The following is a 12,756-nucleotide window of genomic DNA, read 5'->3' on the forward strand; positions in this document are numbered from 1 at the left end:
TCACTCTCTACCCCCACACTCACCATATCTCTAGCCCCCACCCACCCTACCTCCCACTCTCTACCCCAACCCACCCTACCTCCACTGTCTACCCCAACCCACCTTACCTCCACTCTACTCCAAACCCACCCTACCTCCACACTCTTTACCCCCACCCACCCTACCTCCATTCTCTCAGCCCCCGCCCTCCCTACTTACACCCACCCTAACTCCACTCCCGCCCACCTTCACCCACCCAAACCCTACCTTAACAATCCCCACTCTACCCACCCTACCTATCCCCACTCTCTACCACCACCCAATCCCCAGTTTCTCAACCCCCATCCTACCTCTGCCCACCCTACTCTCTCTACTCTACCCTCTATCTCTAGCCCCACTCACCTAACCATCACTCTAACTCCTTTCTCTACCTCCCCACCTACCGTACCTCCACTCTACTGCACCCACCTTACCTCCACTCTCTACTGTCCCCACCCACCCTACAGCCACTCTACACCCATGAACCCCAACTCCACTCTCTACCCCTCACCCTACCTTCACCATCTACCCCACTCTCTACCCCCAAACTGCCTCCACTCTCTCCCCCACCCTACCTCCACTTTCTCTACCCCAACCCACCCTACCTGCAACTCTCTACCCCAACCCACCTTACCTCCACCCCAACCCACCCTACCTCCACACTCTCTACCGCTCTCGAACCCTACCTACACTCCCTCTACCACCGCCCACCCTACCCACTCTCTCTCTCTCTCTCTCTCTCTCTCTCTCTCAACCCCACCCACCCTACCTCCACCCCCTGTACCCACCCACCTTACCTCCATTGTCTCCAATCCCCCACCCACCACACCCCCATTACATGTGGTGGTTGGGTTTTGACAAGTCCTTTAGAGGATTTGTTCATGTTTTTTGCCACCCACCAACTGCCATCACCCAATCTACCTCCACTCTCTCTACCACCACTCTCTACCCCCCCACCCTACCTCCACACTCTACGCCAACCCACCATACCTCCACTCTCTACCCACCCACACCCACCCACCTTACCTCCACTGTCTCGAATCTCCACGCACAACACTCACATTATGAGTGGTTGTTGGGTTTTGATTTTGACAAGCCCTCCAGGGGCTTTGTTCATGAGTTTTTTGCCCCGAAACAATTGCCATCAACCACCCACTCTCTCGACTCACACCCACCCACCCTACCTGCAAGTCTCTACCCCATTCACTCTACTTACAGCCATCCACCCTAACTCCACTCTCCAACCACACCCACCCTACATCCACTCTCTACCTCCCTACCATCTCCTGCCATTCCTATCCCCAGATAACTGCACCTACCCTAGCCCCACCCACCCCTCACTACCTCCACCCACCCTACCTACCTACCCCAAACCACCGTGTCCCACCCAACCCAGCCCTCACAACCTCTACCCATCCTACCTCTACCCACCCTACAGTAACACACCTGACCTCCATTCTCTCTACCCCCCCAGCCTAACTCCACTCTACCCCCACCAAACCAACCAACTTACATCCACTCTAACCCACACTTTCCCCTACCTCTATCCACCCTACTTTCTCTACATCCACCCATGTGACCTCCCCTGTCTCTTTAACTCCAGTATCTCTACCCGTACCCCACTCTCTCTTCACCCACCCACACCACTCTCTACCCCCACCCACAAACCCTACCTTAACTCTCGCCACTTATCCCATCCACCCTACCACCATTGCCTCCTACATCCCCACCCACCTTACCTCCACTCTCTACCCAACCCACCCTACCTCCACTCTTTCTACCTCCAACCCACCCTACCTCCACTCTCTCTGCCCCAACCCACACTACCTCCACTCTCTCTACCCAAACCCACACTACCCCCACAATCACCCCTCACACTCTGTACCCCACCCATGCTACCACCACTCATCCCCACCCTCTATCCCACCCACCCTACCTCCACTCTCTACCCTAACCCACACTTCCTCCACTCCCTCTACCACAACCCACTCTACCCCCCACAATCAACCCCCACCCTCTATACCCAACCCATGCTGCCACCACTCATCCCCACCCAGCCTACCTCCACCCTCTATCCCACCCACCCTACCTCCACTCTCTACCCTAACCCACACTTCCTCCACTCCCTCTACCACAACCCACTCTACCCCCCCACAATCAACCCCCACCCTCTATACCCAACCCATGCTGCCACCACTCATCCCCACCCAGCCTACCTCCACCCTCTATCCCACCCACCCTACCTCCACTCTCTCTACCCCCACACATCCTACCCCTACTCTCTCTACCCAAACCCATCCACCTTACCTCCACTTTCTCTAATCCCCACCCACCGCACCCTCATTACGTGTTGCAGTTGAGTTTTGATTTTGAAAAGTCCTCCATAGGCTTTGTTCATGTTTTTTATCCCCAACCAATTGCCATCACCCACTCACACTACCCCCACTCTCTTGATCCACAACCCACCCTACCTGCAGTCTCTACCCATCCACCCTACTTACAGCCACCCACCCTAACTCCACTTTCTTACATGTGCTGGTTGGGTTTTGTTTTTCACAAGTCCTCGCAAAGCTTTGTTCAAGTTTTTTTTAACCCCACACACTCTACCCTACACACCCAATACTCACCCCCTGACTCCCCACTCTCTACCATCACCTGCCATCCCCATCCCACTATCTAACTCCACCCTACCCCTCACTACACCCACCCAACCTATCCCTCACTTCCTGCACCCACCCTACCTCCACTCTCTACCCCACCCACCCTACCTCTACTCCACCCCAACCCACGCGGCCTCCTCCCTACCCCACTCTACACCCACCCCTCACTACCTCTACCCACCCTACAGCCACACCTGACCTCCATCATCTTCCCCACCCACCATACCTCCACCCACCCACCCTCCACTCTAACCCCACCACCCTACCTCTACTTTCTCCCCCTCTACATCCACCCAACCAACCTGCCTCCACTCTCTCTACCCCCACCCACCCTACCCACACTCTACCGCAACCTACCTCCACTCGATCTACCCATACCCACCCACCTTACCACCACTGTCTGTAATCCCCACCCACTGCACCACCCATTTCCCAGCGGAGCACAGTGAGTTGCAAGGCCCTCCTAGGACCGCTTTAACATTTGTATATTTGCAGGCCCCGAGTCCTTTAGCGCCCCTCAGCAGCCTCTGCCACCCCACGCCCTCTTCCTGCTTTCCCCTTCCCTCCCTCCCGTCTCCCGACCCTACATCTAAGGGCCCAAGGCCAGGGGCGGCTCCAACAGAGGCGACTCCAGGAAGTGCCGACGGCTGTCCGCAGGGGAATCAGTGACCAGCCGTCAACCATCAATTTTCAAGGACCAATAAGGTAGGAGTGGCCGGGGGTCAGGAGTAAGGGCAACCACCCCACCCCAGATCCCAAACCACTTACCAAACCCATAATAAATAAGGTGATTACTCCCCTATGCATCCCTCTCACCCTCAAATTAGAGAAAATGTAATCATCAATCAAGACTAACAACCTAACCAGCTAGGCACAGATCACCCCACCTAAATATAGACCTTTACAGGTCTCTCAAATCCAGCAGGGCCTCTGTGTCCATATTGCATTGTGTGATAGCTAGATTGCATTGATAGGCCTCTCTCCCACTATACAGGTCTCTCAAATCCAGCAGGGCCTTTGTCCAAATTGCATTGTGTTATGGCTAGATTGCAGTGATGGGCCTCTCTCCCACTGTACAGGTCTTTCAAGTTCAGCAGGAGTCTGTGTCCAGGTTGCATTGTGCGATAGCCAGAACACATTGACAGGCCTCTCTCTCAAATCCAACAGGGCCTCTATGTCCAAATGTGCACTAAGCGATAGCTAGATTGCATTGCTAGGCCTCTCTCCCACTATACAGGTCTCTCAAATTTAGCAGGGCTCTTTGTGTCCAAATTGCATTGTGCACTGTCTGATATCTAGAACGCATTGACAGACCACTCTCTCAAATCCAACAGGGCCTCAGTGTCCAAATTTGTGATATCTGTACGGCATAGATAGGCCTCTCTCCCACTATACAGGTCTTTCCAATTCAGCAGGGATCTCTGTGTCCAAATTGCATTGTGTGATACGTAGATTGCATTGATGGGTCTCCCCCCACTATACAGGTCTCGCAAATTTTAGCAGGAGATTTAAACGCTGTGTCGAAATTGCATTGTGTGATAGCTAGATTGCATTGATAGGCCTCTCTCCCACTAAACAGGTCTCAAATTTAGCAGGAGTCTCTGGGTCAAAAGTCGATTGTGTAATATCTAGATTGCATTGATAGGTCTCTCTCCCATTACAGGTCTCTCAAGATTAGTAGTGCTATGCTCTAGATTGCATAGCACGATATTCAGATCTCCTCAACAGATCCTTAGACAGGTCTCCCAAACCCTGCTACTCAACCCGAAAGGGAGACAGAACCCACCAATGAATTACTGTGATGTGACAAAGTGATTAGAGGCTAACACTCATAAGGCATAGATCCTAGCTGCGCCCCTCCAAATAACCTACAGCTAGTAGATTTCCTCCCAAATCTCTCACTGCTCGCACAATGCAGTGAACCGCCTATACGGAGATGGACACAAAAGAGAGCCACTAAGAACACCTAACGTTATACCCCCAACCCACCTCCCCTACTCTCTAAGACAGCAACTAAACAAGCCGATTACATCAGCTGGAAATCACCACCCGTAGACAGTAACTGTTAGCGGACAGCCCACCACGCACATTACTACATCACAGGACAACCAGACCAAAGCAGAACCAAGTGGACATCAGCAAACAAAGACTAAACAACCTCTTACAATGCTGTGCAAACGACCTATCCTGAGAAATAAAAATAGAAGAAACAAACACACACTCCGGAACCTCAACATAGAACCACAACTACAGAAAGCACCCCCGAAGTCAGGAACAAGAATTGAACCAACACTGAGAAGAGACACAAATCCCTCTACTTAACTCCTCACCTCACCGACTACGGGTCACCAGAGCAAACCAACCCATTGCTAGAAGCCGTAACATCAAACTGCCCCACACAATCACGCAGAAGAAAGATGAATAACATAAGTAACAACAAACATACATCCGATGCAATAAAACCTTTCATCAAAGCAAGAAGAACTTCCAATCGACAACCACAACTCTTCGAAGACGAAGCCGATGAAAACAAAAACCTAAGACAGAACCTAGAAGAACTTTCCGAAGATGCCGACACCTGAAACCCCAAACCTCAGGAAGAGTTCGACGAGGAAGGAAACCCCAACACCGATCAGAAGGTGACCTCAACAAGAAAGTCCAACCCAAGCAACACTCCCAAACTCCACTGCAATCTTATAAACGCAAGATCCATGTCAAAGCACTCAGATCTTCGACCTAATCGATGACAACAGCATCGACGCCCTGTTCATCATAGAAACATAGCTGGACGACAACTATAAAATCACACTCCAAAGCTGCCTTCCAACCAACTTCAAATGCCTCCAAATAAACAGGAAAATAAAAAAAGGAGGAGGCATTGCAAGAGCATTCAAAGGACACCTGAAAATAAAAACAGACGAACCACTCAACATCCCCAACTGCGAAACCATGGTAATACACCTAACAGCAAGCCCAAAAACCAACATCACATTCATCCTGGTCTACAGACCGCCGACATATGATGCAACCTTCGTCGACAACTTCATAGAAGCCATCACCAACATAGTCATCAATCATGAACACCTAATCATCCTGGGGGACTTCAACATCTGGTTTGAAGACAGTCACACCAACTCCCTAGACTCACTGACTGAACAACTCGCTACCATGAAACTACAATAACTAGTAAAAGGGGCAACACACTTGGCAGGACACACCCTTGACGCAATCTTCGCGGAGGAAAAACGAATCACCACGGCACCACCGATACAAATACTGTGGAGCGACCATCTCATCATCCCATTCGTGATCACTCTGCCTACCCCAGTCTGCGTCCAACCCCCTAAACACACAACCACCACAAAAAGAAACTGGAAACATGTCAAAGAAAGCAACCTATTCAAACAACTGGAGTGAACCAAACCATCAACTACAGAACTTGAGCTAACCGACCTAGACGGGAAAGCGGAGCTACTACACAAATGGATCGCAGATGCAATCGACGAGATCACCCAGAAAAACCATTCACCCCATCAAAAAAAAGAGCAATGGCAAAATGGTTCACCCCACTATTAAGCACCATGAAAAAAGAAAACAAAAGAATTGAACTGGAATAGAGGAAAGAATACAACCCGGACAACAACAAAAAAACACTGTTCCAGAGACAAATCCGTGCATACAAGAAGGAAATCCAAGAGGCGAAGAGAAGGCATTATGATGACCAATTCACCAATGCCCCCAACACTCAAAAAGAAATGTTTAACATCATTAAAGAGATGAGAAACCCCACCAGGCTGCGACAACACCCCAACCCCCTCAGAGAAACTATGCAACGACCTGGCTGACCGCTTAAAAAAAAAACACCTTTCCTGAAATATCAGCAGAGGCATTCTCATTGCTGGTAAAACACAGCAAGAAAGCTGGATCACCCATGGATCCCTGTCCTCCGGACATCTACAAATCAATCCTCGCACAAGGAACGCCAGCAGAATACTACAGAAACCTTATGAACCTTTCTCTAACAACAGGGACTGTACCAAAGACCTTAAAATCAGCATATATCAAACCACTTCTTAAAAACACAAGTGGCAACACAGAAGACCTCTCCAACTACAGGCCAATTTCAAACATTCCATACCCGGCAAAACTCCTGGAAACCTACGTATATAAACTGACCCAAAAATAGATAGAAAAACACCACCTGCTGGACCAAGCTCAAGTCGGTTTCAGACCCGCGAGAGGAACGGAAAAGCCACTACTATCCATCTGGGACGACCTAAAAACCAACACCGACTCAAACACAACCTCAGCCCTCATTCTACTCTACCTATCCGCAGCCTTCAACACAGTTAGTCATGACACCCTAACCAAAAGACTAGAAGACATAGGCATAACAGACACAGCACTACTCTGGACTAAATCATTCCTAGCAGACAGAACAGAAACCGTATGGATTAAACCGCTCAAATCCACTCCACGAGTTAACGACTGTGGAGTGGCACAAGGATCCTCACTATCACCACTGTACTTCAACATCTACCAAACTCCTGTCATCCGAAACTTCAAAAAGTACAACATTACATGCTACAACTACGCAGATGACGCCCAAATCATCTACAAAATCAATGACGCCCAAGCTGATCCTTCAACCCTCATCAAGTGTCTAAAAGAAGTCTTCAACTGGATGGCTGCCAACAACCTAAAAATCAATCCAGGGAAGACAGAAATCATGTTCATATCCAAAGACCAAGAGAACAAAATCACCATCCCGTGGCCAATGGAAATGGGAACCGCACCATCACTGTCTAAGGTAGTAAAAAATCTGGGAGTTCTGATGGACAACACCCTAAACCTTAGAACCACAAGTAAAGGCAACAGTCAAGAAATGCTTTTTCCTCCTCCACACGGCAAGAAGAATCCCAACTTTCCTCTCCTTCACACACAAAACACTCACTATCGTCGCCCTCATCATGTCAAGTATCAACTATGCAAACAGCCTCTGCCTCGGAATTCCAGAATTCCTCCTGAAGAAACTACAACGGATCCAAAATGCAGCAGCCAGACTACTCCTCAAACTATCAAGAAGAGAACACATTACCCCTGCCCTAAAAACATTACACTGGCTCCCAGTAAAATATCGCACAGGGCAATCAATGGACAGGGAGCAGAATTCCTACAAAAAAAAAAAATCTACAAACCAACAAGACCCTTCAGGTCAAGAAACCTAAACCATATCTCAAGAAGAAACTGGGAGGCACCTCCTTCTAACACTTAGCCGCAAAAACATGGAACAACATCCCGATAGAAATAAGAAACACCAAAGATCACCTAAAATTCAGGAAATTACTAAAAACCTGGCTCTGCAACACCACAGACTTGAACTGAAAACCAAATCGGAAAGAAAAAGGGATGAATGAACTGGACTCGCCCAACCCCCAGTACAGACGGTGGACATCTCCCTATGTGACAAAGCCCCACGGCACCTGGACGAAGAACACTGGTTAGAGGGGAACACGGGCGACACCCGGACTGAGACGGAATAAACTCACCCACCCAACAACTGCACTCGTCCATAAAATTGCCACCGGGTACCATAGTATAGTGGAATTATTGGGATTTTAGCAACCACCACAATATATGAGCTGTGGACATGGGCAGGTGCACTAGCCATATCAGTGTGAAGGGAAGACCGGGAAGGAGGGGGCCAGATTTGAAAAGTGACCCAGAAGGCCGGTCGGACCAAGATCTAGACAGAGGCGTAGGGGCGCTCCCGAACCCCACCTGGGGAAATTTCAGAAGGCCAGCACCTCAATTCTGGATAAACAGGCCAACTAACCAATTGCACTAACAATTTCTCCCATCTGCATACACCTATCAAACCTCTTTCTGGGAGAAAACAGATTCAGAGCAGTGCACCCGACATGCCAGGCAATTACTGACAATCACTCACACCTGACTTCCATTAAACGTCCCAACACATATGAGGCTGAGCACGAGAGCACACTCCGAGTGAGGCAAAGCACATGAAGGAACAGCAGTTTCGAGTCAGCAGATGAACGAGGGGAGAAAGACAGCAAAACCAAGAAGGGTTCGTAAGGAGGGAAAATACCCTTGACGTTTTCGGCAAGAAACTTACTTTCAAATAACCTTCGAGGCAGACAGCATAAGTCCAGGAAACCAGGCTGAAGAAGCTTGCATTGTGTGTCAGAGACCCTGGAGGCCCTCCCGCGTAACTGGCCAAGGTGGGGAGAAGCAGCAGCCGCGGTATCCTTGGCTTCAAGAACAAAGAAGAGCCAGAAAGATTAACACAGCCAGTAAGTTGGGAAGACCAATGCAAGACCGGTCTGTGGTGAAGTCAAGGTTGCAATCGGCAACACTGTATAACAAGCGCTAGAACGAACATTGTTAAAGGCATGTGATGAGACATGAGTGAAGCGAAATGACTGATGAATGTTTGAACTTGAGAAGGAAAGATACAATACCGTTGACAGAAAGGTCCAGCACCGTGAATGTGCTCAATCGAAAGTCTCTGTAAGGTATCCCGCCAAGAAGTGGTCAAAACGAAAGTAGAAGACTGATCAGAACATTGTACAAAGTGAATCAAAGTGGTCCTGCAATGGTTTAAACAAAATCCATCGCAAAGTCTTCGATTTGGATATCAAAAAGAAACCGTAGAAAGTGAGACTGCATGGCCAAGCGCGAATGAGGGAGACCAAATGTGAATATTGTGGAAAAGCGATCCGAGCCCGAACGAGGGAGATCCATGATCCGAGCCCGAACGAGGGAGATCCATGATCTGAGCCCGAACGAGGGAGATCCATGATCCGAGCCTGAATGAGGGAGACCAAGTGTACACATTGTGGTAAAAAAGGGGGTCAAAGACTGAAGGAGGGAAACCCATGATGAATACTGAAAGTGAAAACTTGTGCATGTGAAGATCCTGTGAAGCCGAGTGCCTGAATTCAGCATAGAGACGCAAACTAACCAACCCTACTAACAATTTCCCTTTTTGCATACACCTCTCAAACTCCAAACACAACCAAAATCTACAGCACAACAAACAGCACAAACTTCACTACATTGCAACAACAAAACAAAAACGCACATAGTCTTGCACAACATTACACGACGACTATCGGCCGCAAACACCCCAGGCCCAGCCAACGGATCCACCGGGCTGAGGCCGCCAACAGCACATCACTGCTCTCTTGCACTTTTCCTGCCTCCTCCCACTAACTCAACCTCCCCTCCTCTTTCAGAGCCAATAGAGCGCCAGGGGACCACTCCGGTGGTGATAGTGCGCGGTACAAATGTTCTTTAACATTAACAAGAGTGGAACTTTGATATTTTTTTGTTACAACAGGCCCTCTGCGGTAAGAGACTTTTATTGGAAAAGAGGCTTTCGCAGAAGGCCTTGATACCTTTGCTTTGAACTGTATCCTCGTGGCAGAGAAGCCAGAGTGTGCGAAGCTCGAATGTCCCACCTTGCCCCATGTTCAAAACGTGGGGAAGGGAAGCCAACTGCTCAACCAGCATGACATTGTTTCTTGAAAACATTTCTTTTTGCATACACAATTGTCCCATACCCTTTTATATTTAGAAGGATTGGCAATAGGTTTATTAAAATAGACCCTTTTATTTTGAGAGACTTGACTAGGACTGCGTCATTATTATTAAATAGTCATGTCTTCCTCCCAGCCTTAGATTTAGGTTAGATAGGCATTCAACTGACCCATTGAAGTTCAATAAACACCCTTGAACTGTGATCACTTGTCTGTCTTCACTGTTTGATACCAATCCTTCCTTACAGTACACTCTACCCCAACCCCCACTCTTGATCCCCCCCAACCCACACTACCCTGTCCACTCCGCTCATACACACCCACAATCTCTCTACCCCCACCATCTCCAACCCCACTGACCCTCGCTCACTCTCACACTCAATCACACCTCCACCCAACTAACTCCCACTCACACACACCAGCACCCGAGCTGTGCGTAGTGGCTGCTTGAGGTTTCATTAGCTGTGTGCACTACCCTCTGTCTCCCACACCTTCTTCGTACCCCCTTCAACACCCACATTCCATCTCCGTACTTCAGACTGGTAAGTGAGCACCACTGAAGCCAACTATGTCGCTTTCCATCTCTCCTATCTTCTCAAACTGCTTCACTATCTCCCATCTTTCTCCTATCACTAAACCTGGCTGGATGGATCAAACCTAGGTCTTCCTATTGCAGACACTCATGTCACGGCTTCCACTAGACTCTCAAAGACATCCTCTTTTTCATTAACTCACCTGACCTTTGAACTCACCACATGGTCGACTCTCTCCTCTTCTATTAATGGTGGCAGTCGTTGGGAGTTTCTCCTTGACCTCTTAAACATTGATGATGACTGTGGAAACGGCGATTTCAATGGAACCATCATGGTTCAGGGTCCTCAACCCAACCTTTTTCTCTTTGACTGGCTCCTCCCTCGCATCTCTAACCTCACCTCTCACTCCTGCCATGTTCCCCTCCCCTCTCTGCCTACCTCCTCTGCACAGGCTCCCTTGCACATTGTGCCTTCCTACTCTTCCTCCTCCTCCTCTGCACAGGCTCCCTTGCCCATTGTGCCTTCTGCCTCCTCTGCACAGGCTCCCCGTGCCCATTGTGCTTTCCACCTCCTCTGCACTGGCATCCTTACCTCGCCACACTGTCCTGGCTCCCTTGTCGGCCTTGGCTCCTCCACCATCCCTCTGACCCTCTTGCCACCCCCGGGGTGGACCATCATTCCCTGCGCCCCCCCAGCAGAATACTCTCAAAGATGGTAAGCTCCTCCACATTGCCACGCTGAACACTCGCTCCTCTGTCAAACACTCGTCTGACATTTGCAACCTCCTTGAACTCATGGACCTTGATGTGCTCACCATCTCTGAGACATGGTTCGGGGGATAGCTCTGTCACGAGCTTTGGTACACTCCTCTGACCTGGTCTCCTCTCTACTCTCCTCTCCTCTTCCTCACATCTCCTCCCGATGGGTGATCTCAACATCCACCTGGATTATCCCAACTCCTCAAGACCTTTCCGCAACCTATGCACCGCTCTCTCCCTCAATCATACCCTCTGGCTCCACGCACACTGTGGGCCACACATTGGAGGCTCTTATCCCCACTGATATCCCTCTCCCTACCTCTCTTGGACTGACCACTCTCTCCTCTCAAGACACCTGAAGTTCTTCTCTTGCAGCAACACACCCAGCACAGCCACTCGACTTCTATGTCATCAGACCCATGAAAAAAGTGACAGTGGCTGCCTTTGCCTCCACCTACTGTCCTCCACCCATTCCTGCGGCTGACTCCCACCATGACACAGCCCTCGCTAACCTCAATCTCTCCATCGCCAACACTCTTGACACACTAGTCCCGGTCATGAGGCTCCGACTGAAGCCTTCCAAAAAGTGCAACTCTTGGTACGACTCCGGTCTAGCTACCCTTAAACGCAAGTGTAGGGCAGCTCAGTGCGGAAATGGACCTCGTCAGGCAGACCATCTGACAAACTGGCCTGCCGCCTCCTCCAAAGACAATATCAACTCTGCATCTGTTCCAAAAATAAAAGAGCCTTTATTCAAGCCTGCATCTCCACGGCATCAAATAACACGGCCAAACTCTTCAAAGTCTGCAAGGAACTGGCCAATCCTGCAGCAGACTATTCTTCCGTCACACCCACCCGGGACCTTTGCTCGGCCCTGGCTGCACACTTCATCACAAAAACCCAAGGCATCCTTTACTCCCTCTCTTCCACACCACAGCTTAAATTAACACCAGAGCCTCCCTTGCCACCGCACCCCACCCACACTTACCCTCTCCTCTCTCTCTCTCTCTCTCTCTCTCTCTCTCTCTCTCACCCATCACACCTGATGAGGTCCCAGACAAGTCCAGTCTATGAAGGCCTCTTCCAAACAGGTTGACCCCTGCCCCTCTAAAACCATTAAGGACAATATTGACGCCCTCACCCCAGCATTGGCTGATCGCTGCAATCTCTCCTTTTCTACTAGAGTTTTCCCAACTGCTCTTAAGCACTCCCTCGTGCACCCTTT

This window comes from Ambystoma mexicanum, chromosome 2p (assembly GCF_040938575.1).
Source record: "Ambystoma mexicanum isolate Mex_15411 chromosome 2p, UKY_AmexF1_1, whole genome shotgun sequence".
NCBI lineage: Eukaryota > Metazoa > Chordata > Amphibia > Caudata > Ambystomatidae > Ambystoma > Ambystoma mexicanum.